Source organism: Haliaeetus albicilla, chromosome 8 (genome assembly GCF_947461875.1).
Source record: "Haliaeetus albicilla chromosome 8, bHalAlb1.1, whole genome shotgun sequence".
NCBI classification, from domain to species: domain Eukaryota; kingdom Metazoa; phylum Chordata; class Aves; order Accipitriformes; family Accipitridae; genus Haliaeetus; species Haliaeetus albicilla.
In genome coordinates this window covers 16,360,395-16,387,513 of record NC_091490.1, presented here as the reverse complement: position 1 = coordinate 16,387,513, position 27,119 = coordinate 16,360,395, and the positions used below count along the sequence as shown (strand labels likewise).

Here is a 27,119-nt window from a genome sequence, read left to right as displayed (position 1 = left end):
ATAGCAAGCAAGATTTGATTGAAAGGGTTAGGTAGACAAAACTCTATTGCTGAACAGGAAAGTGCCTTATACAGTCTGAATTAAATCTCACATACCTATCCAGACAAATATTGATTATGTTAGTACGAGATATGTGGTACAAAAGTTCCTTGTAAAAGATAACACAAAATGAAAAAATCCTGTAACCTGTACCACAGCATTTCGAAGGAAAGATGCCCAAATTCCAAGTTCTTCTTAATCTTGTTGTATCAGGGCACCGAGGGCACTAATAAGCCTTAATGGCTCTGACCAGCCCCACCTGGAGCCTCCCCCACACCCATGGGCTCAGGAGTTCTATTTAAGTTCACTTGAGCCCTCAGTTCCTGCTGGAGCTGTATTGGTGGGGTGCTGACCTCCTGCACTGGTACAGCCTCAGCCTGGCTGTGGTCCTCGTTGATCCCCAGCCCGTGGGATGGCTTTCCAGCTTGTTATCAGTCCTGCCTTATTCTTATGGATCTGTCTGGCAATTGCTGGACCCTATCCGTGCCTATGGACTGACTGCCTGGCCTGGCCTTGGACCTGCCTCATCACCATGATACTGCCTTATGATATGGGCTCTTGGTTGGGTCTGTCTGCCATCTCCGGGTCTGTTTTGCTTACCCTGCTTGGGTACTGTGGGGCTGATAGCTGGGGTTGTGGGATCTCTCTTGGTTCATATTCTCTTACCAAGCAGCCCTGCTCTTGCTGCCTCTTGACATGTTGCATCTCTAATTTAAATCTGAACTCTTAAAGGTTCATTTAATTTGCAGAAGACTCAAGACTGCTGCCCATAGCCCAGATCCATCATTTCCATTCAGTACCTTCCTATGTTCCTATCTGTCCCACCTGAATAGATACTGATCCTGCATTACTTACTGCTGTATGGCACAAACTCAGATTTGGTAGGACTTACTACATGTTGCAAGAGATGCTACCGTAATTCTAGACTTAACTATTCCTATAAATGCAAATGGATAGTCCTTGTCCCCACTACAGTAACTTCCACTTCCTCTCTGCAGAAACATCTTGCCACTTCTATTGCTCTTAGGTCCTCTGCTGTGACATCCCAATTTGAGTGGGTGAGAAGCAATGTGTGCTGCCTTCAAGCTGCCCACCTCGCCAGGCTAACAGGCACTCCAGGAAACTGAATGGCATTGTAGAGGCACCTGAGCATCTGACACTATATATAAGCAAGTAAGCCCTGATGGGTCAGAATTGAGTACATGTAGTTAGATGTTTCTTGCTGCCCTAGAGAAGTCAGTATTGATTCTAATGTCATCTCACTATGTTGGTTTCTCTTAAACACCTACCTAGTAATGAAATGACTGTAAATATGGAAATATTTAATCCCTTCTTCAGGGTACCACATGGTACAGATACATCTATCATGCCTTTGGAAAGAAGGTTAAGTGTTATTTCTATTTTATAGGTAAAAAAAAAAAATCTAAAAGGATTCTATAGTCCTGTCATTGTCATTAAAAAGTGTTTGTCATCATTGCAAAATTAATTTATGGTTTATAAGACAAATGCTTTCCCCAGCAACCTGAAAACTGTTACCCATGCAGCTGGAAACTGCTCTGAGGTACAATGATAGACCCAAATAAAGAGGTTATTGTATCACCTAGGATTTTTTGAGAAACTTATATGTAGAAACAGTGAGGAACTAAGATATTTCAATGTTTTAATGGTGTATATTAATGAAATCCAAGCTTCAGATTAATAATCTGCATACAGTTTTATTCTATTTAAGTAAAGATTGACTCTTCAACAGTCTTTTTCATATGAAAAATATTGTATTTCTGTGGTATGAAGTTTTCTATACTTTAGCTAATGTAAGGACTTGTATCTAGAACTAAGATTTTGGAAACAGATTTGCTAATTAACTCCACTGTAGGAATACTCTGCAGAACACAAATTCTGAAGATATTGTATGAAAAAAATTGTTTTAAACTATATTTATTAAGAAACTTCACAAGGCTATAAATTAATAAATCTTAAATATGTCAAATTCTGTAAGACACTCTGACATCTAACCTATTGAGCACATGAATGGGATCTGGGAGGACCTGTGCACTTTGTTCTGCCAGGCACTCCAGAGGTCATGTTCCAAGCAGTGTACAAAGTGTGAAGTAAATTAGACGAATGCTGAAAATAGATTTTTCTCAACCTTGTACATATTTCAGATCACTATCTCCTGTGTGGCTTTTGACAATGTACTTACTGATAGGCACAAAGTCATCATTGACATGACATTGAACCAATGGCACTGGAATAAGTTTGAATCTGTATCCATTACCTTATGGAGATGCATAATATTTACCTGACAGGAATGTTGTGAGAGTAATTCTTGTACAGTATTGTCAAGTGAATAACAGTTTTGCTTATGACAAAGGTATACGAGTCTATCCAAACAAATTCTAATATTCTATGCAAAATTATTTATTTTCCTCCCAGCCCAAATTTAAATTAATGAAGCATCAAAAGACCCTAATAAAAATAAGTGTGGACTTTCCTCTGTCAATTGAATCATCTTCAAAAGATTTAGAGGTTCTTTAGGTCATAGAGCTTAGATACCAATTATCTTCCTTAAAAACGGTTATAGTAATATAACACACAATAGTTGTCACATTGTAATACATCAAACTAACAAACTGATCACTTCAGACTTATTTCAATAAACCTGTATGAAGCGATTTTCAGTTACACCTGGTAAGGTGTGGATTGAATGGATACTGAGAACATTTATACTGTGAAAGGAAACAGCATGACTTTGCTGGGGCAGAAATCTCTCTCATTCCTGCTTTTCTCAGTGACTCCAGACCATATTGCTTAAATAATGGTTTAATTCCCGTGTCCAACTGCAAAGGAGGAGCAGCTCTTGCACCTCTACTTGGGCCTGCAGGCCAGCAATAACATAGGTTGCCTTTATTAACACTGTATGATCTTACCCTGATTTGTGAATATTTATGAAATCTGTTTTTACTTCCTGGATGACCACATTAACTTAGTTGACCAGCAGATATAAATTCCTACTTTCCTTTGACTTATGTCTTATTTGATCTTACAGCCTCCACAGTGGAAATAATCTTTTTTATTGGTTTGATGGCTGCTCAACAAAAAGAAATGCCTCTCCAAACTGCTGAAGTTCTGGGACTCCATTCTTCTTAAACAGGTGTGGACAGCAGATGGGAACTTGAAGATATTATTTGAAAAAGAACCTCCAAACTTTGATTACTAAAGAGATAAAGACACTCTGAAATGGTATTTTGTGTGGGTAAAAATAGAAGTGTCCATATCTTAAAGCTGTTCAAAACCATGCCTGAACCAAAGGGGCCCCATTAAGCTTGCGTGTAATTGACTGTAGTCTGTGGATACCTTTGGTGTTACTGTATCTGCTTACATCAGTACTGAATTTCACCAAGAGTGTGTTTGGAGTGATGAGTACTATAAAAAGTTATTGTATATGAAATGCTATGTTATGTCAATATCATACTGCTACAGCTTGTAAATTCACATTGATCTGTATAATAAAAGATGTTTACAGCAGTAATGAACTCAATCAAGCACATGTTTGCTGATATATAAAAAAAATAACAAGCCATCTTGCTGGGCATTTGATTTCCAGGAGATAATCCCAGACAGTACTCTGAAGATTAGAGAGATAGGAGATAAGAAGCTGTGACAGGCTGGCAGTATCCGCCTGAAACGCCATCCCCTATTAGCAGGTGTTGGTGCTGCTGGGAAGCTGTTGCATGGATTTTGCTAACACACTGAGCAGATGGCTTATTATAAGAGAAATGGGTGTTGCTTTTTGAAGCAAAAAATATGTATGGGCTGAGAAGTCTTGTAGCGAGAATCCTGAGGGAATATAAAGTATAGGGAGGGAACTCGAGCTGAACCTTTTTTCTTCATTGGTAATGTTTTCTAGTCGGGTGCTAGGAAATGGGTGGTTTTTGACAGCACAGACTATGTTTGGACATAGTTTTATAGCAAGTGGGAAAGTGCACCTGTTCAGAAAAGCATAATTAACTACTTAATATATTTCAAGATGAATGTCATGCAAACAGAAGAAAACACACTGGGAATAGCTAAGTTTCCTATTATACAGCTACACACTGGTTCTATTTCAAAGCTTTTGAACTTCATGACTGTTACTTTGAATGTTTTGAAACTGTCTTTTTGGCATGCCCCAGCACTAACAGTTGCATGAAGATACAACCTGTTTCAACAGCAGAGACAAAATGCAACTGCAAGTTTTCTGGACCATATCAGACCGTGCATCCTACCACAGATGCGTGAGTTTGATGTTTGAGTGGACAGGAGAAATGTGTTTGCATTTCAAAGCCTATTTTGTGACTTTGTTCAAAGACCAATATTCTGTAGAGAATTGAATTATCCCCTTTGTAATTTGAAGAAATTATATTTACTGACTTTGAGATGATTACATATAGGCAGCATTACAGTGCTTATAACTACTCAGGGAGTATGTTACTAAATCACAGGAAAGGTGAAATAGGACCAGTGCTTAAATAAATAATCAAGCTTTCTCTGAAAGATAGGATTGACCTGATTGCCCCCATCATTATTCTGCTATAACAATGAAAAGTCATAAAGGTACCCAGGATCCCTGGATGGAAAAACAGGAAAAAACCTAAGAAAATTCATAGAAATATGTAGATTTCCGAGAAAACACATTCTTCCTGATCTCTGGTTTTCTGTTTTGCCTATGCTTGTTTATTTGTGAAATTTGTAAGATTATCTTCATGCCATAAAAGGTATTTTTATTGCTAGTTCTATTTACAATAATCATCTAGGCACATCTGTTGTCTCAAGTGCATCAATGTTCAATTTTAAACTAGCTCAATATTAAAAATAAAACTTTATTTAATGTTCCTAATCAAGCATCTGTGTCTTTAATACCCTGTTTTGGTTTCTTACTAAGTTTTATTAGCTCCAATGTTTCAACATGGAGATAGTGAGTACCATCTACTTTCAGAGCGATTCAGAATGAAGATCACATTTAAAAAAAAGTAAATCTGATCTGCTTCTGGGAAACAACAACTAAAAGCACATTCTGGAAGAGATTAATGCCTCCCGCCTCCCAGGAATCGAAATGAGAAAAAGCATTTATGCTGTCACGCTCTGGTCTTTGCTGGGAGGCTGTCATGGGTTGTGATTTCCTAGCTGAAACCGGCACCTGTTTGTACCAGCCCTCCTCTGAAAAGGGGAAGCATTAGCTGCACCTTGGAAGTGAGGCTGTTAGAAAAGGCCTCCCAGGAGCAGAGCAGGGCACAGTTGTATTGCCAAGCTCCAGGTTTGCCCGTGAAGCATAAAGCAACAGCTGGGTACATCTCATCATAAACTCTCATTTACGATTTGCTGCTCTTCCCACAATGTAACATAATTTGCTCAGCAGGGAGGTGCACCTCAGACTTTGGGGTGTAGAGACCTAGTTTAGGGTATGGAATGTGGATATACAGCTAAAAGCAGGCAGGATCTGCTGTAGGCCTGAAGCAAGCTTTGACCTGGAGATAACATGCAATGCATGTAAACCTTGTAAATGGTTTCATCTGCAGTCAGTGGCAGCATTCCAAATGACTAACAGAAAATCAAACCTTTCTCTACGAGCATCCTGTAACACAGCTTTCTCATAACTGTAGGAAAACCAGAGTGCTTACATGGGGACAAGCTTAGATCCCATTGCCTCTGCTTTAGCATGGGATTTCTTGCATTAAAATTTAGATCTGTTCCCACAAACACTTACCTACACAGGCATGTGAATTTCCATGAGATTACATGTTTGTGGGCAGAAATTACACCTCTGCTTCTTTGACAAGCCTAACAAAGGCTTGAGTGGTAAATAAATGATAATTTCTACGTATCAGTAAAACTCACAATGTTTTATAACAAAACCCAATGAAAAATATGATGACTGTAAAAAGTAATAAATTCTTCAACTTTACAAGCTACAAATCCATACCACACATGAGAAAAGTCTGACATCTCTCTAGGATTCCCTAAAGGATTTTTCCTGTGGCTTTCTGTCCTTAACAATCATCCTAGTATTTGCAAGAAGCCCACAACCTGTTCCTATTAAAATATCAGCTTGCCTTGCAAGATGTTAAAAGTAGAACAAAAAATGTAATGCTGATCAAGCTGCAATTAAGTTTTCAATCTACTTGCTTCACAACATTTAACATTGTCAACTTCCTCTGTTCTGGTTCTTTCTGACTAAGAAAAAGAAAACTTTAAACTAAGCCTACTGAATATATTTATGTCTACCTACCTTAGAAAGGTAGCTGTAGAGATATTCCTGGAAGTCCTATTTTAGCCAAGAGCTTGTGGAGAAAATGTTAGAGTGAAATTAATTTTAAAGGTATGTAGCAGTGAGGAATGTCTAAGAATGTAATAGTACGAATAAAGTAAGGTAATTAACTGATAAAACAGAAGAAACCCCAAATATTAGCAACAAGAGTAACTCAACAGGTTACCGCTAGTTCCACGGCAAACATCAATCAGCCTAAATCCAATGCTGCAGTGATTTCCACTGCTTGTGAATCCGGCTCCTAACCTTGATTAACAAAGAGGACACCACACAATCTATTGATATAATGGATTAAATTTCAGTTGGGCTTTTAGAAGAAAAAAAGAATAACTTCTTTCCAAAAAAAGACGTTTTTGGTTTTTTGAAAGTTTTTCACTGTTCTGATAACATCGTTAAATTCTTCATTTGACAAATGTTTTCCCTTTTTTTTTAATCTTTAACGCACTCATCTGATTAGGTCATGTGCCTCACGCTAGGATGCAAAGTATTTCAGGAAAAGACCCAAACGGCTCTTTCAGAGCGGCACACGGCAGTTAACGCTCACTGGAGGAAAAACATTGGCTACGAGACCAAACGGGAGGGGGAAAAACCGCTCTGAACAGGCGTACGCATCAGCACAGGCGCAGGGCTTTCAGCCGGTGACGACAGACCCACCAAAGCGGCAGCCGCGGCCGCTCCGGGGGCCGCGCTCTGGCAGTGCCGCAGGGGCTCCCGCCTGCCCCGCCGCTGCTGCCCGCGCAGGCGGGAGGTCCCCGCCGCCGCCGCCGAGTCCTGCGGGCGCCCGGGAAGGCCCCCCCGCACCTCACGGCGACGGCCGCCCGGTGCTCCCGCGGCGCTCCTAGGCCGGGGCCGGCGGGGAGCGCCCGACCGGCGCTGCCTGAGGCGCTGCCCGCCAGCCGGAGCCAGGCCCCGGGTCCCCTCGCCCCGCGGCGGCCGGGAGGCGCGGCTCTGAGGGGCCGAAGGGAGGCGGCCGCGCCCTGCCCCGAGGGGAGCGCGCCTACGCGACAGCGGCCGCTCGCCGGCCCCGGCCCGGGCTGGCGAGGCGCTGCTCGCGCCGTTGCCAAGTCCTCTGCTCGCGTCCTCGGGCAGGGAGACAGCGCGGGCCGCTCCCACCGCGACTGGGGGGAGAGGGGGGGAGACCGGCAGCTGGGGAGGGCTGGCCCCCGCCGCCGGCGCCGCCTGCCCCGCTGGGCGGGCGCCGCCCGCCGCTCCTCAGGCGCTCTCCTCGCACCTACCTGTGTGGGAGGAGGGCCCGTCCTCCCCGCCCCGCCTGGCCGGCCACCGGCGGTGCCCCCTCGCGGGGGAAATGGTTTCTCCCAGCTCCCCGCCGTAAGCGCCCGCTCCTCCTCCCGCTAGTGCCCGGCTCGGCAGGCGCCGGCTCGGATGCTGCCGCCCGGGACAGCCCCGCCGCGCCGCCCGTGAGGCGCAGCACGCTCCGCTCCGCCCGGCCTGGCCCCGCCGCGCCGCCCGGGAGGGCCGGAGCTCTCGGGGTCCTCCCGACTCCCGCCCCGCCAGGTAACGGGGAGCGGAGCGGCGGGGCGCTCGTCCTCTCCGCCCGCGCTTCGCCTCCCCCGCCGCCTCCCCGCGCTCTGCGGGGGGCCAGGCTGCCGCCCGCGGGGGCCGCCTCGGGGAGAGGCGGCGGAGCGGCCGCCCGTCGTGATTCAGCATCGCCGCCCGCGAAGGCGGGGTCGGCGGGGAAGGGCGGCCCTGCCCAGCCTGGGGACTGCGGGCGGCGGGGAGCCGGCCGGGGCGCTGGGCGGCCGCGGGGTGCGGGTCCCGCCTGGAGCCGTGCCGGAGCGGGGTCGGTCGCCGGCTGCGGGGCGATGCTCCGGGGCGGGAGCGCGGGGAAGGGCCGCCGGCCCCCGCAGCCTCTCGGGCGCCCGGCCCGAGGGCGTGCGGGCTGCGGAGAAGTGCCGTCCGCAGAGCCAGCCCCCGGTGCCACAGCTGGGTCCCGCGGCGGGGCGGCGGGCGGCGGGCCCCGGGCCCCGGGCCCCGGGCAGCGCGGGGCTGCGGCGCCGGTGCGGGCGGGAGCGCGCGGGGCCGGCGGGCAGCGGCCCCTCGGGAAGTTTCGTGAATGCCGCGGGCAGCCCTCGCGTCGGGAGGGGAGGATAGCTGCCTGCCTGGCGCAGTGTGAGGAGGAAGGAGGCGTTTCAGGATTAAAGGTATTCCTTTTCTCGACACCCCCCCCCCCCCCCCCCCCGTCAAATTTTGCGTGCGGAGTCCGTCGTCTGTGCGGGTCGTATCGCACGTACGGCCAGGTCTCTCCGGAGACAGCTAAGGTTGAAATGGGATCGTCTCTTGGCAGTGGTACCCAGTGGAGGCCAAAATGTAGAACAAGTTAAATCTCTGGAGATGCAAGTCAGATCTCTTCCTGTGCTTAGTTGGAAGCCCGTAATCTGTGGGATCTTTTTGAATTTCTGCTATTGAAACCACACATAATTTTAAGCAAAAGCGAAGAGCAATTGATGCTGGAATTTGAACACACCGCTGAACTCTGTGAAGCTGACTTAAGGACTCAGTATTGATCACTCTTGTGCCTGCCTTATGTGTTTGCAGTTCGAGTACCAAATTTAGATCTTGCTCCTTCTCAGAAAAACCCTAAACCAACCAAGCAACACTTCCTCCCCCGCACCCTGGTTCAGTATACTTTTCTGCATAAATCCTTCATTAATTTTATGTTCCAGGCTGTTAGTACCTATCCAAACAATACTTGGAGAAATCCTGCTGGTTATTTCCACAATTGAAAGACTAGAAGCACTTTTCTGTGTGGGAATTGGTTGTTCCCCAAATTCTGCAGAGTATCTCAAAATATACAGTGGCGTGGCATGTCATCAGTAGAAGCTTTTGCCTCTGTTTTAAGTACTAGAATGTAGTTTTTAATAGAAATAGGATACGTGTCAATGCTACTTCGAACAAAAAAATGACAGAAGCAGTTATTATGCCAGGGGTTTTCCTACATGGTGAGTAAATATAATGTCTACACTGACATATGGAAGTATTATTTTTGAAGCCAGATTCTCTGAAGACAAATGTTACAAAGCTTCAGAAAATTGCATGAGCTATTTCAGACAGAATATGGAATTTCTTTCATAAGGAAAGAATGTGTTTTTATGTGTAGGTATTGGCAATATTATGCAAGAAATTCTAGAACCATAGTTGCCAATTTTTTTTAAAATTTTTTTTTTTAGAAAAACACCCCCTTTCTATGTTTCTGATGATCTGGATATATTCCACATACTTCCAAAGGGATCTGCCCACCAATTTGGGAGTGTTAGAAGAGGGCAGGAGATCAAGCCTGTCAGCAGTTATTAGGTAATTATTTCAGTAATCTAGCAATCATTTTAGTAATCTGAGGCTCAGGTTTGCAATCAAATAAGGGTTTGTTCCCACGCTCTTCCAAAGCTGACAGTGTTAAATTGGCAGCGTAGATTAAGTTGTGGCCAAGTGTGAAGAACTGGGAGATGAATTGGTCAACAAGCGGTAGACACTAAACCATCTTGCAATCTTTTGTATAGTTAGGATTTTTTCGAAGATCTTTATAATACTGTATGTTGGTAATGAAAGCCATAAATACATTTCTGAAGGTGAAATGTGGCAGACTAATGCTGACTGCTGAATGTGCTTGCTCTGAATTGTCAGCATCAAGAAAGATGGAAATATGATTTCTTGATTTGAATCTCTATCTGTGGATATTTATTATAAGTTTTAAAGATCGCTGTAGGATACATATGGTAAATGAGTCACTTCTTGAACTTCCACATTTTCTGATGTTCTGGGCTTTTTTTCTTCACTATGTTTTAATGTATTAAGCAGTGTTTTTGCATTTAATAGATACCTGCGGATGTCACATATGCATTCAGAACACATTATTAGTTTAAGGATGGAAATCCTTACAAAAACAAGGAAATTGAAATGAAATCTTAATGTCTGAAATAGAGAAATTGATAACATTTCCCAAGCTCCCTTGCAGCTACTTTTTAAAGCTTCTGTCTTGTCCTTAAAAATGTGCATGACAACATGTTGCAAGATAATTTTTTGATATGTGAGTCACTAATATTTTTCGGTTTTGTGCTATAATTTCATCAGTGTAAAGACAGCTTATTGAAACCAACAATGCTTATTTCTCATATCTGTAAGTTTCTGCAAATATTGAGTGTTATCTTCAGAAAATATTGAGTGTTACTACTGCCTTGAAGTGTTGTGACTTATGGGCCAATTCTGAATCATAAAGACACTGAATTGTATAGATAGGCTTGGTGCCAGTCCCTGAAGAAAGGGATGAATGCTTGTCAGTCTTTTACTGTTTGATGAGATGTTTCTGTCATCCAGAGTTGACACAGTGACTCTATATTGATCTGAGGGGGGAAGGAATAGTCATATTTTTGTAAAAGAGGGATAAAGTCTATAGGAAGATAGGGGGAGTTCATTTTATTTGGAAAGATGCATACAAACTGTCAAAGTTAAGAAAATTCATTGCAAGTACCATAGCATATGTATTGGAGAATATTAGCTGGATTTTGTTTTTCTTTTGTGAACTTTAGAATATTTAGCTTCAGATTCACTTTCATTTTCTATACATGTTGATAAATAAGTACAAATTAATGTAGTATTTTAAAACTATTTTGAACAGCTGTACAAACATTTAAGAGAGAAGGCAAGGAAGAACATTGGGAACAAGCTAAGACTTCAACCCCTACAGAACCTGTAGGTTCCTGCATCCATCACCACAACTGGGGCAGTTTGACTTCCAGCAGTAGGATTAAGTGGCCCTTATTAAGCACGAGGAAGCTCTTTAGAGCTCCATTAATGCTTACCTAAAACCCTGCCAGAATGGTACTTTGCAGCTACTCCTTCTGCAGACATTACGAGCTTCCTTTAAAGTTTACTGGAACCAATGAACCTTTTTAACATTAATATTTAAAATACTAATGTATTTTAAATTTAGAATGGAATTTATTGATGTCTACTACACTGATGGGTAAGAGAATCATCTGTAACTGAGAATGGGTATGGGAGAAAAAAATGTTGTGACATACTGAAGCGGTCAACCTTTGAATCTGTTTGGTATTGGAGTAATTCTTTCTGTTCCACAGTAGCACCACTCTTGGAGCCAGAAGCTCTTTCAGACCAGGAGGTTCCATAATGCCTCAGTCTACCAGATACTTTTCTTTGTGGTGATGGATGCAGGAACCTACAGGTTCTGTAGGGGTTGAAGTCTTAGCTTGTTCCCAATGTTCTTCCTTGCCTTCTCTCTTAAATGTTTGTACAGCTGTTCAAAATAGTTTTAAAATACTACATTAATTTGTACTCATTTATCAACATTTTTGCTCTTGCCTTGAATTCTGTACATGAGGAAACAAGCTCTAACTTAGAACAAATTTTTGGGTTTGTGTTTTAAAGGACTAAATAAAGCAGGCATAATGGTTCTTGCCTTCAATATCAGTTTTAACCAGAATACAGGAACTCCAAAATGAAGAGCAATATATACAGTTATAATATTTTTTTCAAATGTTAAAAATATATGTTCAAATAGTTTAAAATGTTAAAAATGTAGGTATTCATTAAAAAAATATCTTTGCTTCAAAGGCAATATTTAAGAATATAATCATGTGGTTTTCTTGATCTCTGTGGACACAGAAACAGTACTGCTTTATGGAGAGCCCAAATCAACAACAATAATGAAAGAAATGCAAAAGAAAACAACATTCTGGTTTAGGACTCACTTTTCACTTTCCTTTCTGTGGAGCGAGTGGCATGTCAATTCCCACTTAATGCTTGTACTTGGTTTTGGAAGGATTCCAGATTGAAGTCTAATATGCACCACTGATCAAATGCACCTTAGATGGCTACAGTACTGTTAATTGATAGAAAAACTGAGTGCCTAAAAGGATAGAAGTGCTTTGCGCTGCATTTCAGATGCCCCTTCTGGCCAGCAGTTGTAACAGAGTGCTAACAGTCACTCTTAAGAAGAAAGAAAGACTAAATCCACTTTTCATATACAGTAAATGCTGCAGAAAGAATTGAGTGGGGCGTGGGCTTCACAGTTAGACAGAGTGATGTGTTGACATGTTTATTTTCATCCTTGCTTAGTAGCAAAATGCTAAATATATTCTTCTTTGGTTACATTAAAGTATGTTTCCTTCCAACTTTGTCCTTGGGCTGACATGTGTTTGTTTTATTTTTAGCCCTTGAAAACCAGCACAGTAATATCTCTGTAGGGTGCAGTGGAAGCGTTGGAGTATAGCATGAGAAAATGAAATAGGATGTTTAATACTGAATTCATGCAGGTGAAGAGGCAAAGATCTATATACTGTTTATGAACACAAAAAAGAGTGGACTGACAGGGCAGAAGATTGTGAGATTTGATGGGGAAATTGCTCTTATTTGCTTGCTCAGAATGGACTTTTCTTGAAAAATATAGAATAGTGCTATGTGATGGAAGTCTGCGTTTTCTTGGCTTTTTTGGGTGGTTGTCATGTGTTCAGTGTTCATTGAACATGAAATTTCTGTGAATTTGTTATATTGTTTTATCCTTCCAAGCTTATCTTGGTGGCGTGGGGGGTGGGAGAAATGTGCTAAAACACTTTGTATGAATTATTGATGGAAGAGGTCTGGAAGATGTGCAATTTATTCACCCAGGAAAAACCACCCTTTTTTATTACATTTTAGTTCATGTGGCTTTTTAGAGGGATATAATATTATCCTAACTTTTTATCTTTATGTCAACCTGAAGTCTTTGAAAGACTATAAATTAATAGTGAGCATTAACAATTAGGCATTAATTTGAATAAAAGATTTTTTTTTTGCTTAAAAATGAAAAAGAGTGATGTGAGAACATGACTTTGGTACATTTTGTACAATTTTAAAAATGGAAGCATTTGCTGAAAAGAATGTTTCTGAGGATGGAGAGGATATATTCAGTCAGTAAAATAAAGTGTTACTGCATGATGAGACAGAGTCAGTGCTGTTTTGGACTGTTGCAAGGTCTTTAGTAGAGTTGGGAATCTCGTAGCATATTGACCCAGAGCAGCATCCACAAGTGAAGAAGTAGAAGAAATGTAAGGGAACAATACAGAGCTGGATTTGAAATTCCGGACACCAGTTGAGAAATGATGCAGTTAATGACCTCAAGCAGTCACTTAAAAAGGCCTGTAACATTACTTTCCTCTGTTGCCTCTAGATATGAAGAGACAATGAAAGGGCATTGTGGCCTTTCTGCCAAAAGCGACACTGAGGAATACAAACACATATAGGAAGCAAGTCTTTGATATTTTCTGAGAAAATGAAATAAAATTTATGAGAAATGAAAATAAAAAAGAAGATACATTCTTGTGAGTGGGTGTTTGAGAATGTCTAATGCAGATAGATAATCAGGACACCATTTAGTTTCATTGATAAAGAAGAAATACCTCTCTGTCAGTTGTGGGACATGCATGCATAATGCTGTTCCAGCTGTTTGAGGATAATAGATTAATGGTCCAGTTGAGGCTGACTCTCTGCAACAGCTGGAGGTTAAGAAAATTGCAACCAAGACAGTATGAGGAGCCATGCAGAAAAGTCATCTGTGGGAAGAGACTTCAGGAGACATGTCCAGATTTCACTCCCAATTCTGTGATTCCACAGGAAATTGTGTCTCGGTTACACTGAGTTTCCTCCTGTAATTTCCCATTGTTTCAAAGTCCTTGAATTAATCTCTTCTTTAGTTTTGGAAGATGTACCTGTCCAGTCATGGCCCAAGTAGAAGCCTTAATCCTTGGTGGGTGGGGGTTTTTTTTTTGTTGTTTGGTCATTTTTTGTTTAAGTAAAGTGAGATTTTCATGCTGGGCAACTTGGATGGGATTTATCTCACCAATGTTTATATGACTACAATCCAGATACCTGCAGCTGTTTACATGGACTATATGTAGGCTGTCTGTGAAGGCAGCCCAGAGAAACCAGCTGAAAATCTACATTGTAGGGGTCTACATTTATACAGATGAATCCACTGTTGTATCTTTATATTTGAGGAGTAAATGTGTTTCCAGTGTCATCTATGGGATTTCATTGTAGTGTTTTTCCCTACTGATTTGTGTTAAAGGGAGAACCATACTTATACTGGGGAAGATGGCAACAAACTGTGGTAGAGCTATTGAATTTTCAGAGCCTTACTTCTTAGTACTTACGGTGCAAATGTGCACATTTGTTTGATTTTCTGTTTCACTTGAATAGGCAAGCAAGAGAGACATTCTCTGTGTTCAGAGAGAACATCTACTCTTATGATTTGTAAACTAAGGAGGGGGGAGGAAGTAACAGGAAATGTCTTTTACGTATATTGTAGCCTTTGCACGTTCAGCTCCCAGCTTCATTCTACCTGTGTATGATTCCTGAAGGATGGCACTACAGCTAGGAGGACTACAAACACTTTATGTGAAAATATCCTTCTCCTTCTCACTAGAATCTGGCTCTCCACAATATTTTGCCTTTGTAGGACAGGTGTGACAGTAGCGGTACAGTTGGTCTTGTCTGGCACATGCAGTGGACCTGACTGCTGTAAAACTGCCACAAGAGAATAGAGTGCAGTCGATTTCTCCAGGGTTTTCTTCAGGTTGTGGTTTTTTTTTTTTTTTTTTTTCCTGTGAGGAGAAATAACCCATTTCACAACAGAACACAACAAAAGAATTTTCCAAACCTTTTATTGTCATATGGCTTTCGTGGTCCACAGTCCACCCTTATTAAAATGTACTGAGCTGTCAGATCAGACCAATCTTTTCTTAATGCAAAAAGAAAAATAATACAACAAAGAAAAGTCATCTTGTAAAATGATGTCAGGAAACAATTTCTTGTTGATATAAATTGACGTTGTAAAAGAAAACAACCAAATTTAAGAAATGTGAATGGTTTCAGAATACTACAGAGTTATCCCAGGAAAGGAAGTAACATTTCTCTTTCCATTACTTCACTTAAGATTTCATTTGGTTTAAAAATTGCTATATAAGGTTGTAATCCTGGCCTCACTGAAACCAAATAGGTTTGAGTTCAAAACCCGAATCTCATTGGTACAAGGCTGGAAGAGAATCATAACCATTTTTCTTATAGCAAATTATAAACTATTCATCTTTAGTTTACTTCTCTGCTATTATTTTATGTTATTGTGGTCTTGACCTCTTAATTCTACATTTGGAGAAATGATTGTTCTGGTTACAGTACCTCATGTCTCTGGTATAGCTCCTTCCCAGCCACTGAGTCATTTTCTGTTTTTAGATTTTATTTCTCTTTAGCTTATTGTTATGACTAAATCCTACTGACTTTCTTCCCACGGCTCTTGCCACACTCTAAGTAAAGTGGGAAATAACGCGTTCTTTTCTTGTAACATGTATCATGCCTTTCTCTTTTCACCCAAAACACAGGGAGAAAATACCTAGAAAGGGTTAAGAAAGAGATCTAAAAAGTGCTAGGGATAGGCTAAATGGGAAGGAGCTGCTGCTGCAGCATGTCTTTCCCTGGTGTACTAGCACTGCCTGAAACTGTATCAGCTGTCAATTATTGATATAAAAATCTGTTTCCAGAGGGCTGACTCTTCAGATAGTTTCAGCAATGCAACACTAACAGTAAGTGATTTCATTTTGCTACTTCTACTGCAGAATTATTTTAAATCTGTTTCCATATCAGTAGGAGGCCCTGGTATGACTGCTTATTCTACAGCGTGTAATCTCGTCAGTTAAATACATGATAAATAAACATTCTGCACTCTTATCAGTAATTTGTATGCAGAAGAATTTGGTATATCATCCTGCCACATGCTGCTGCTAAAGTGTTCCCCCCCCCCCCAACTATTGCTCTCTATTGCAGACTATTTTAATTGAAATACATTGCCTTCAGTTTGAATGCTTATGCGTTCTGTCCACCACATATTTTGGAATAAGTTCTTTTTCCAGGGTTCTTGCTCCTTTTCTCTGTTTTTATGCTCTTTCTCATCCATCCTTGAGCTTGTAGTTTATCTTTCCTTATAAGAGAGAACTGGATTCAGGAGCACCTTCTGAATACAGTAGATCTTGATGCATTAGCTAGACAAAATATGCTTCTGGAGAACAGCATGAAGCTTTTTCTGTGGTGATATATCTATATATCACCTGCACAATTATCGCTGTTTCTGAACCTGTGAATCCCACACGAGCTATGAAATGTGAAGGACTGCCTCTAGACAGCCAAGCAGGTCTGAAAGTGATACTTGAAGCTTGTAATCTTTCTCAAGAAAGAGAGAAATTCAGAGGCAACTCAGTTATTTTTAGCTGTAATCTCTACTGTGATGAAGGTTTGGTTTAAATGGACTGTAGTTTTGACCTGGGAGACATGGGTTGGTCTTGTTACCAAATGAGTCTGTGTCTTAATTATGTTCCTGAACTGTGCCACCAGCAGGGCTGTTCTGGAACTGAAACACTGATAACATGTCTGCAAAAGTCAATAGAAATGTCTATATTTAATTCACTGGACTACAGAGAAGATCCTGTTACATATGGCTTGATCTCATTTACACTATTTACACAAATTTTGTACTTTGCGTACATTTTTTCCAAATGATGGAACTGGGAAATTTCCTGGAGAAAAGCTCTTTCTTCATCTGAGCAATCAAAGGAGCATAAAAAATTCAGAAGAAGTTTCATATTTGTGAGATAATATTCAGAGTTGCTGTATCAGTAACCAGCTGTGAATCCCAATTTATTCTCCGTTTCTTTCTGTTTGGATTATCAATGGTCTCCTTCATTCTCATTTGTACTAACACTTTGCGTTAAGCATTTACTGAAAGATTTATTCTTCTGGTTAATAGGTGTTTTATAATTTTTCCATACATCTGTATTTATAAATGCATTTGTCTCAGTTTGTTGCATTTCTTTTTTCCTTTTCTGTGGTTATCAGGTAAATATAATACTCTGTGGCTACAAAAAATTCTTCTACAGTATGAAGGGTGTGATATGTCTGAGAGATTCAGAAGCACAAAACAATAAACATTGTAATTTTCAGCCTAAGATAATATGATGAATAAAAAAACCGTATGTGGATCAGTTCTCAATCATGTTTTATTTTGGGTGGTAATGGTGTGTGTTACTATAACATCATAAGAAATTAATGTATTTGTTTCTTTTGAATATTTGAAAACCAGGTAACTTTGCAGCCAGCATGTATTTGACTGTGTAAATTTATGCCTTTTTGCTTTATTAAGAATGCACATTTAAAAAATACAAGATTAGAGCAATGAAAAATCAAATTGAGCCCTGCTAAATGAATTGAATATCCCATTGCTCTAGCCTCTGGCTGAGGACTTTTATTTCAGTACATTTCTCAAGTGTAGCTCTTAACCAACAATGCCTTTTATTAAAAAAAAACAACAAAACAAACCCACAAAAAACCCCAACCAAAAACCAAACACACACTCTAGAGCCAATTGCTTTTAAGTGTTGCTTTTTGGGAGTTGACCAAGATGGATGAGGACAGGACTAACTGTGATACTGTTCCAAACTTGGAACTGTGGTGCTGCTGTGATTAAAGTCATGAAGGCAAATAGGCATGCTTAGGGCAGTTATTTCCTCAGATTTTGGAGTTATTTTAAACTACATTAAAAGCTATGATGCCATCGTCAGTATGGTCTCTGTAGCTCAGAGGCAATGTACGATTACTCAATAAGTAAACTGTTCAATACTACAGGGTTGCATCGGTCATGCTGTACTTATCATTCAGAAGGTACATTATTATGATCCTGAGTTCAAGCATATCCCAGAAAAGTACTTTTTGGTAGGCTACTGTCATGCCTTGTTCTTTTAAGGAAAAAATTAAAGCTAGCGTATATAAAGTCTGATGCACTTCATTTTTCTTTCTTGTTTTGGGTATATAAAGTATTCAATTTATGGTCAATATTTAAGGCATGTTATTTTTCTAGGCTTTCTGACTACATGCTGTATTTCTCTACAGGTGAGCAGTAGATACACAAAATATTCCTATAGTAGGATACTGGAGTCTCATCTCATTACTGATGAGAATAGTGACTCTATTTAGATCCCCTAGAATGGATAAAAATAGCGTGACACAGAGGGTTTGGAGCCAATCCAGCCTTTTAAAGGAATTTTTATAAATCAGGTCAATTCCAGTTAGAGAAGCTTCTGAGGACTTGCATACTTTAGAAACTGATGATTTTCTCCTGTTTTCATTTGCAAAAAATATTTTCAAATCAGTGGTACCTCAATGACCCTCAAAAAGCTGTGGGGAAGAAAGCATGTTTTTGCTGAAATGTTCTTTAGCTGCTGGAGTTTCTGGGTGACTTTATCAGCTGTTTGTAAAATATGACTAGCACCGAGTGTTGGTTGCAGTAGTCTTAGTGATACTGTTGGCCAGCTGTGAATATTTCTGACTGTCATTTATTCTTTACAGAGTAGAAGTATATGGCACAGTCATTAAAATATTTGAGGTCTACCAACCCTCATACAAGCACATGAATATTCCCAGTGGAGCCGAGCAAATTGATCCATAGTTGGAAGTGTCAGTATAATGTGATAAACAATTTGGTCATCACGTAAGAGCATCTTTCTTGTACTTTCATGGTCAAGAAGACTTTGAATAGATGCTTTTTGTGAGTACACTGGGTGGCTTATTCAAGGCCTGATTTTTGTTTAATGTTTGCACATCAGGTGCTGAAAAAGCAGGCTACTGTCTGCCAATTTATATTTCAGGCTGCTGTGGGAGTGTCATCCTTGTTGCTAAACTAGAAAACATTGTTATGGGGCAGCATGTGAATTAGGATCATGTAATCCTCAGAGTTGTTGTGGGCCGTGTGTGATGACCGCAGTCTGTTTCTAGAGATGCTGAAATAGATCTATGAATCGTAGGCCTGTAAAATATAAGATGAGATGGGTCAGACTTCATGTGGGGCTAAGGCATGGCTCTTGCAATACAGAGGCCTGTAGAAATGATTTTAACCATGTTTGTGGTGTTATTTCCCTGAACTTGAGACTGTTTTCATACCAAGCCAATGCTAACAACTTGAAGCAAGGGAGGAAGAATTTGATGTGTGAGGGGGAACCTTCTAAAGATAGCCCCCCCTTTTTTTTATTTCCTGACATCCTTAGTAAGTTTCCCTCCCAAGGGCTATTTATAATACAATGAATCACTGCAAATATATCAGCTTCATTAAAGGATTAGTGCTTTTTCTGTTAGACAACTATGCTGATATATGTAAAACGTTAAAATGTTCTATCTTGTAGATCCTGAAGATCTCTAGCTCTTGCTAGAGAAATAGATCTTTTGAGAAGATTTTTTTCATAGAAAAAGAAAGGAATAGTTTAATTCCAGCAGTGATTAGTGTGTGGTGTACACAATTTAAAACACCCTGTGATATATGTTGGTGTGTGTTGACATGCTGTAATGAAGAGCATGGATGGCACACTGCAAAGTCAAAAGTAGAGCAGAGATGTTTCCACAGGTGCCCCAACTCAATTCCTCTCCTAACTCTCTCTTGTTTACCCTTTCCCCTATCAAAACCACATGGTTGATATCAGACTTCAATATTACTATTACACATAATCATTATTGCACATTATCATCTCTGTTTCTTTCATTAGTGGCCATAGCTGTCTCACCACAAAGAGCGTTGGCCCTTTGTGTGCAGCAGTCTGGCAGTCAGCATGGCTTCCTGCACTCATGTTCCCCAAGACAAATCAAACAAGGGTCCTTCAGCTGTTTGTTTTAGAGGGAATGCTTCATTTGAGGTGACGGGCATCTAGCCCTCCTGTGGGTGGTAGGTATGCCACTCAGCTGTTGCTTGCAGAGCTGATGTGGCCAATGCGCTCTAACATAGTGTATGTTTCTAGGCTGAAAATGCCTACATCACTCCAATGCTATTTTAAATGAAGGTGGAATGATTCTTGGTGTTGCTGAGTTAGGTAGTTACAATAAATAGAGTGGTTTCCATCCAGCAGTCTTCAGTGGAACTTACTGTGAACAGGAGCTAGAAATGCTTTCTGTTCTAAAGTTAGTGAAATGCTGTCCTGCTGACTGATCTATGGTGTTATCAACACTTACTGAGGTGGTGAACGGTGGTATGAGACCTAAGCATTGTCTATGCTTTTTTGCTGACAGAGAGTAGAACATTAAAGCTGATATTTTTTTTTAGCAGCAAGTGATGCAGGTATGTATTGTCTGAAATTAAGGTTTTACTGTATAAAAAAAATGGTTACACTTCAGGTTGTATGAGCTATTTTGTCAATATTTTTCCTTGACATTATGAATGCTAAATGATGTTTATTAAAAGTTCCCTGCATTTTATTTATGAATTATTGATTTGTAAATCATACAAGTTCTTTTCACTTGCCTTGTCAATTAATATATTTCCTATGTTTTACTGAACAAGAAAAAGGTTCAAGCATTGTCCTTTTTATTGTAGTCTTCTAATTCTGTCTTGCCTTCTTTGATGGTGCTCTCTTTCAATATTCAGAACACAACTATGAAACTCTATAGTACTCAATTTGCTAACAGTCTGAAATATGTTATCACATTAGAAAGGGCTTTTGAAGGGTGAGAATGAGCCAACAAATAGTCATATTGTGTGCTCTGCTATGAAAGACACTTTGGAGGTCATTTTTTTAAAGAGAAGATCAATCTTCAGATTTGAAAGCTTTGACACTGATTTAAATTTGGCCAAGGATTTGAAGTTTCCTTTTGGAAAATGGATGAATGCAAACAGAAGCAATATTGCTTCAAGATAACACTGAACAGAAAAAAAAATTGCTTCTGTGCTCAATTCTGATCTCTGTATATTGTGAGTAGGAAATGATTAATTCCTCTGAAACTCTCATGTTGTGACAGTTCCACCATCTTAACAGCTTCTAATACATTTCCTGTTTTCTGAATCAGGGATATATACTTACCACTTCATAGACCTTTTGTGATAATAAACAATGAAAAAACTCAACCCAAAGCTGCGAAGTGCAAAGTCAGGAAAGACCAAAAGAAAATCTCCCATTAAGTGAGACTGCAGAGCCCCCGAGGCTCTGTGCTGACATGCGTGGCTGAGTGGTAGAGCTGGCACCGAAGGGTCATCTTCTCACCAGACTCAAACTGCTTAAGATAACACATCTTTCATGTTGTCCAGCAAAAGATACGGGTTCATAACTGTGATGCACACTGTTTTGCACTGTGTTGTGAAGGTAGAGTGGAAGGGTCAGGATAGTTTATGCTTTCAATATTACTAAATAGGCGTTGTAAAATTATTATATAAGCTGTGTTGCATAAGGCTAAGACTGATTCTAGGGCCTTTGCTGTTTGGGTTCTTGAGTGGGAAATGGCAGTTGTAAGGTTAAACTCACTAAAGTATCTCTAATTTATGGATTCAGAGGTAGAGTGCTGTTACCATAGCTTGGTTTGGTCATTTGGGTAGTTCAGATAAATTTTGGAAATTTTAGAAATGCTGGCCATTTGGATGAACTACTTCAGAGAATTGTTTTACAGAGCTGCACAATTCAAAAAAGTTTAAAGTTGTGTAAATCATCCTGTTTGTATTCTTGTGTAGCTTGTAGCTGTCCATTTAGCAAATCACACACCTGAGAACTCTGAACATTCACTTCATCTGAAAGAACTGCTGAATAAACATCTCATGTGATTTGATGGTGAGAGCGAAGGGTGTTAAAATTAATAGATTTCATTTAACTTCAGAATATTTTGAACCAAACTCTAATGTGTATACGTTTTTAAGCCAGCTGACAGATAGCCTTTTAAAAACAAGCTTATAACTTTGACACATTGAGCCTCAAAATGAGGATTGCTTTTTGCATTTAGAATTTCTCTGTAGGAGTGAGAACTTGCCACCAAATTGTTCTTTTAGCATGTTGCAGAAAAACTGCTTGGTTATGCTTGCTTGTAACAGGAACACTTCAACATACGTTTTGTCAAGACGTGTATTAAAAAAAATTGTGAAAGGGTATGAGGCTTTTAATTCTGCAGTTTAATTATTGCAAATTGTTATTACCTTGCTATTTGAGGGTGGTACTGAAAAAGGCATTTTTCTCAATTATAATTTCTGTTAATGTCTTAATCTCATTTTGAATCTGCATTTTATAGCTTAATTCCAAATCAGCAGTAGATTATAATTTTGTGTAACTGTAATAAATAGCAGACCCCTCACTACGGTGTATGCTGATTTTCATACTCTAAGATCAAAGGGAGCAAAAACCTTAATTATTTAGGTTAGATTGAAAAAACCAGCACTCGGATGTTTCCTAGGTCAATGCTCTGAAGACTATTTTAACTTCTTTCTTTTTCATGTTTCTGTGAAATTTTTTGTTATTTTAATTTTCCAGGTAATTGGGGAGTGGGGATTGCATTGCTATGATGTTGTCTTTACGTCCCTGTAGTCATCTGCCAAGTTCTGTAACTGTATCTTCAGTGTGTCTCCATTTCAGAGTGAAAGCTCCTTATGTCAGGAGCTTTGTGGATTTTTTCCCAGCTACTGTGCATTTCCAGACACTTTTGACAGCACTGAGTAAATTGCACTAATGGGGTCAGAGGAAAGCAGTCTGCTAATTCTAAAATCTATTCTAAAATATTCCACTGTTGGTGAATGATTACTTGTCTGTACACAAAGAATGCAGGAAATAAAAATAAAGCTGACACTAGTTTTTTGTATTATTTCACCTAGGTAAATAGGAAGACACTTGAGAAATATTAGTTGTCTTTGAGAGATCTTGTCATATGTACCATGGCTTAAGATCTGAAGTCATGTTTTCAGTTCATATTTGTAAAGTTAAGCTATGCATAGCCCATGGAGCTTTTCAAACTGGTCACCAGTAGTGTCACAATAGCTAGAAGGAAGGAAGAGGTTCACATTAAAAACAGTGCTTTGAGTGATACAGTGTTGTCTCTGCTTTGGAACCTGAAGTGTTTTGATAGTAGATGATTCTACCATTCTTAATGCTTAAATTAATTAGATCAAATCTATTTTAAATGTGCATGTGCAATCTAGTCTCTTTTTGTTAGGTTACACAGTAGTAGTTTCATAGTTACTGGTATGACCCCAGTTAGCTTGAAGAATTTCATTTGACTCGAGTGTTCTTTGGAATAGATTCTCAAGTTGCACCCTTTATTTTAAGTTTGAGTTTGACACCCCCTTCTCTATTTTGATCTGATTAATTCAACCTTTTTCTGGGATGCTTACTCTTTGGGGGGGGGGGAATGTCTGATGGCATGCAATTCCTATTTAGAGATTCAGAATAATCTTTTCAGCTCCACACTGCAACAGGATGTAAAGTGAAGGACTGTGAAAGGCAGAGGTCACTTGTGAGCAGTATGGAGCAAATAACTTAAGAAATAAGAGAGGGATTTGTTCAAAAGTACTTCTATAGAATCTACGCTAGAAGAGTATTTTTCGGGCAATTTACTAATTTCTTATGATACACTTTATTTGAGTAACAGCAAAAAATACTCTTAATTTTTAATTTTCTACAACATATTACGACTCGTCATCAAGGTAACATGGATCACTGTATTAAATATGAAACCATTTCTTCCCACTGTCCCCTGCTCTTCACCGAGGCACCCTTGTACCTTGCCCAAACTGTTCCCTTAGATGGACTTAAGCATCTGCTGTGGTCCCTGTCTGTGTGCAACTTGTCCTGTGCAGCAAGAGTACCCTACCCCTGCTGTCCCTGGAGGAAAAAAGGCCCCCCCCCCCCCCCTTCTGTCTCTTTCTAGGACAGGATTGTGCGCAGTGTATCTCTCTTGCTGGCTCTCTCACACCTTTGCCAGGCAATGGTAAAGATAACATCTCATCTCCCCCCCCCCCCCCCCCCCGCTTTTATTCAAAGTGCTTGTTTGTGTAAGAATGTACTAACCTGATAAAGATGCATTCATTTCTTCTTCACAAGTCTTTCTCCATTTATAGGTTAACCATTTTTGTTCAGCCACGCTTGAATCGGTATGACCGATTCTACCTTCTACCCATTTGTGGGTGTCATGATTTCAGGAGGGAAATGGTATATACGGCAGGAACTGCAATCCTTTTCTGTCTGCGTGTGAATTCAGAGATTCCAGAGAGCTGACTTGCCAAGGTTAAGCAAGCTCCGTCAGTTCCAGTTTGGAAATAAAATATTTTCTTCCATATTATTACAAGAAATCTCTTAGAAACAGGTCTTTCAGGTAGGTTACTAGAGGGATATGCCTCTACTTCGTTGTAGCTGAACACGGGTTGTACGTTATGCTTATTTTATAGGTAAAAGCTTGTCAGTTATAAGAACTGACTCGGAATTTGATGTAATCATAACCTGACAGTGCTGCTGCCGTTATTGTTGCATGATCTGGTGGGCCCTGCAATAAGCTTTGCCCCATAACTGGCAATTCTGTCGGGGTGGTGGAAGCTGCCTGCAAAGCAGTCTGCCGTGCAAGTCTTTTTCCTTCAGCATCCCTGAGACAGCTGTGCTCTGACCTGAGAGTAGGGCTGGGCAATCGTAACAAATCAGGACCTGGGTCAGAGAATGAAGTAACTCTGGGGTGATTTTTGCTGTATAGAAGTCAAAAAGAGGAAGGATGTGTGGGAGCTCTTGGCTGCCAGGGCCTGTGGCATTGCAGCGTTGAATCTCAGTGCTCTGTCAGTGTGCACCCCTCTCCTTCCAGCTCCCTCCCCTCAGCTACAGCCCTTCATTTATTGCTCTCAATGATGTATTCCTGTCTCTCCCAAGTGACCTGTTCCCTCAGTTAGAGAACTGCTCATCTAAAGTGTAGTCTGAGGAGCAGTTGCATTTTGCTTGGGAGGATTGTGGCTTCCTCAGTAGTCTGGTCTTAGGTTTTCTTGCTGCAGATTTGGAACTTGTCGTGGTACTGCACTGGGGACATAAAAAGCATGGAGGTCTAAGCAGGAGCATGTCTACTGCTCCCATGGCTTAGCCTGCAACTCACAGCTAGTGCTCTGGGTAATGTTTTCTCCCCAGATGAGGTGCTGTACCTCTCATCTGTCACTTGGCTTAGTGGGAAGAAAAGCTGAGACTGCCCAATTTCATTGGACCTGTATTTGCCCTTTGGAAACGAGATGGTTCCAATACGATCGAAGGAAAGGACTGTTTCCTATGTAAAATATTTTTGAAAACTACTAATTTAGAACTGCTGCTGTTTTGGTATTCAGTGAAATGGTTGTATGGAGATGGGCGACTTGAGAAGTGAAGCAGTTGTAAAACTATTTTGAATTATATACAAGCTTAAGGCAGAATACAGTTTAACTTTATTGGTATAGGACAGTGCTTGTGAAAAGTCGAAATCCTAGAGTAAGTTTGAATACAGAGTACAGTAATGATCCCTTTTGTCTTTGAAGAATTCAGTTTAAATCAGGATTTGACAGACAGCATGTATCTTTGTAACAAGATTTGACATCATTAGAGGAATGCATGCTTCAGCTGTGATGATAAAAAATATGTCATCCATAATCTTGTCAAGAAAAGAGTTCCTTCAGTGATCAGTTTGCAGAGCTTTTTGTGACAGTTAGTCAGTCCAAATTCTTTGTTTTCCATATGGCCAAACTACTAATTGTCCATAGAATTACTCTACAGATGACCATAAATCTTAACCATCAACTAATGTATGTGTGCTAAAAGTTGACTGGTTGAGAGTCATGGACCTTGATTGTTGGTGCTTTCTGTTTAAACCCTAAAGAGTATTCTTCTCAAAAGAGTAGAATAATTTCTATATAAAGAAAACAACATAGTGCAATTTGGAGCTTTATGGTCCACCTTCAGAATGCAATGTGTTATAGTAACTTTGGGCAGATATTTTTCTGTGATTATAAGCTCAATGAAAGCTCTGTGAGCTGCTTGGTTTTTATTACCACATCATAGCTTGTATTAGTAAGGGCTGGTGTTTCTCACAGGGAAATACTAGTCATCTTGACAGTCTTCCAAATTTGTTAAAAGTTTTTAGCCAGTACAGTGGAGGAACAACTGCTAGGCATTTGTGTATGTGCGCAGAAGTCCTTAATAGGCTAACAGATGTACTTCAGTATTATTCCCAGGAGCTAAACATGTCTTGTACTCTGGTGGTATTCTTAGCCTGAGAAACAGATAACATGCAATATTCCGTGAGTCATTGTGCCCAGCACTGCTTTTTCTTCACAGTGGTTTTAAGGAGGATGAATGCTTTGCTTTCCCATCTCTGTGTCTAATTTTAGTAGGCCAGCATGCAGGAGGACTTTTGGGTCACCTTCTCAGATGATGGCATCCAAAACATTAAAACTTCAAAATGACCTGCCACTTCTAGTTCAATTTGGGGGGATTTTCTTAGCGAGTTCTGGTTCAGCAAAGTTCTTTGCAAGTAGGTATGGCTGGGTGTTACTGCTATGCTGTTGAACATTGTATCTGTGTATAAAACATCTGTTCTTACTTTCTGGATAAATACACAGGGTCATGTTTTAGTATTAATTTGTGGCACTCCACTAAATGGACATGAGGGAGATTTAGTTGTCTTATTACAAAGCAGAATTTGGCCCACAGTACATTGGTGACAGTCATAAAAGAACCATAATCTGTTCTTTTTACCCTTTTGTGTTAATGGACTGTTAAAGGTAAATTTCTGTCTTGAAAGGAAATAAGATCTTGCAGCTCAAGGTATCTGCTTTTATATTTTTCTTACCAAGAGGGTGACTTGTCCAGAATATGATTGTATTTCTCTCTTTCTCTCTCTGACATGTGTATACACACACACACACACACAAAGAGGATTTATAAATGTTTTGATAATTTTGCTAACGCACATCTTGTCCAATCTTATGATCAAATGT

The 27,119-nt window shown here is 40.4% G+C and overlaps 1 protein-coding gene across 10 annotated transcripts in view; it reads left to right on the top strand.

Moving 5' to 3' along the window:
- Positions 1-7,504: 7,504 nt before the first annotated feature.
- The window catches only part of TTLL7 (tubulin tyrosine ligase like 7), an 81,423-nt gene continuing 61,808 nt past the window's right edge, over positions 7,505-27,119 (top strand). For 2 of the 10 annotated variants that reach the window (XM_069789088.1, XM_069789087.1), the window contains exons 1-2: positions 7,510-7,858; positions 24,243-24,496. The gene's annotated coding sequence lies outside the window, so the exon portion shown is untranslated. Of the gene's footprint in view, positions 7,859-8,484; positions 8,506-9,531; positions 9,656-22,659; positions 22,919-24,242; positions 24,497-27,119 lie in introns of those variants that run through there. The other 8 variants (XM_069789082.1, XM_069789090.1, XM_069789086.1 and 5 more) reach the window with 8 other exon arrangements.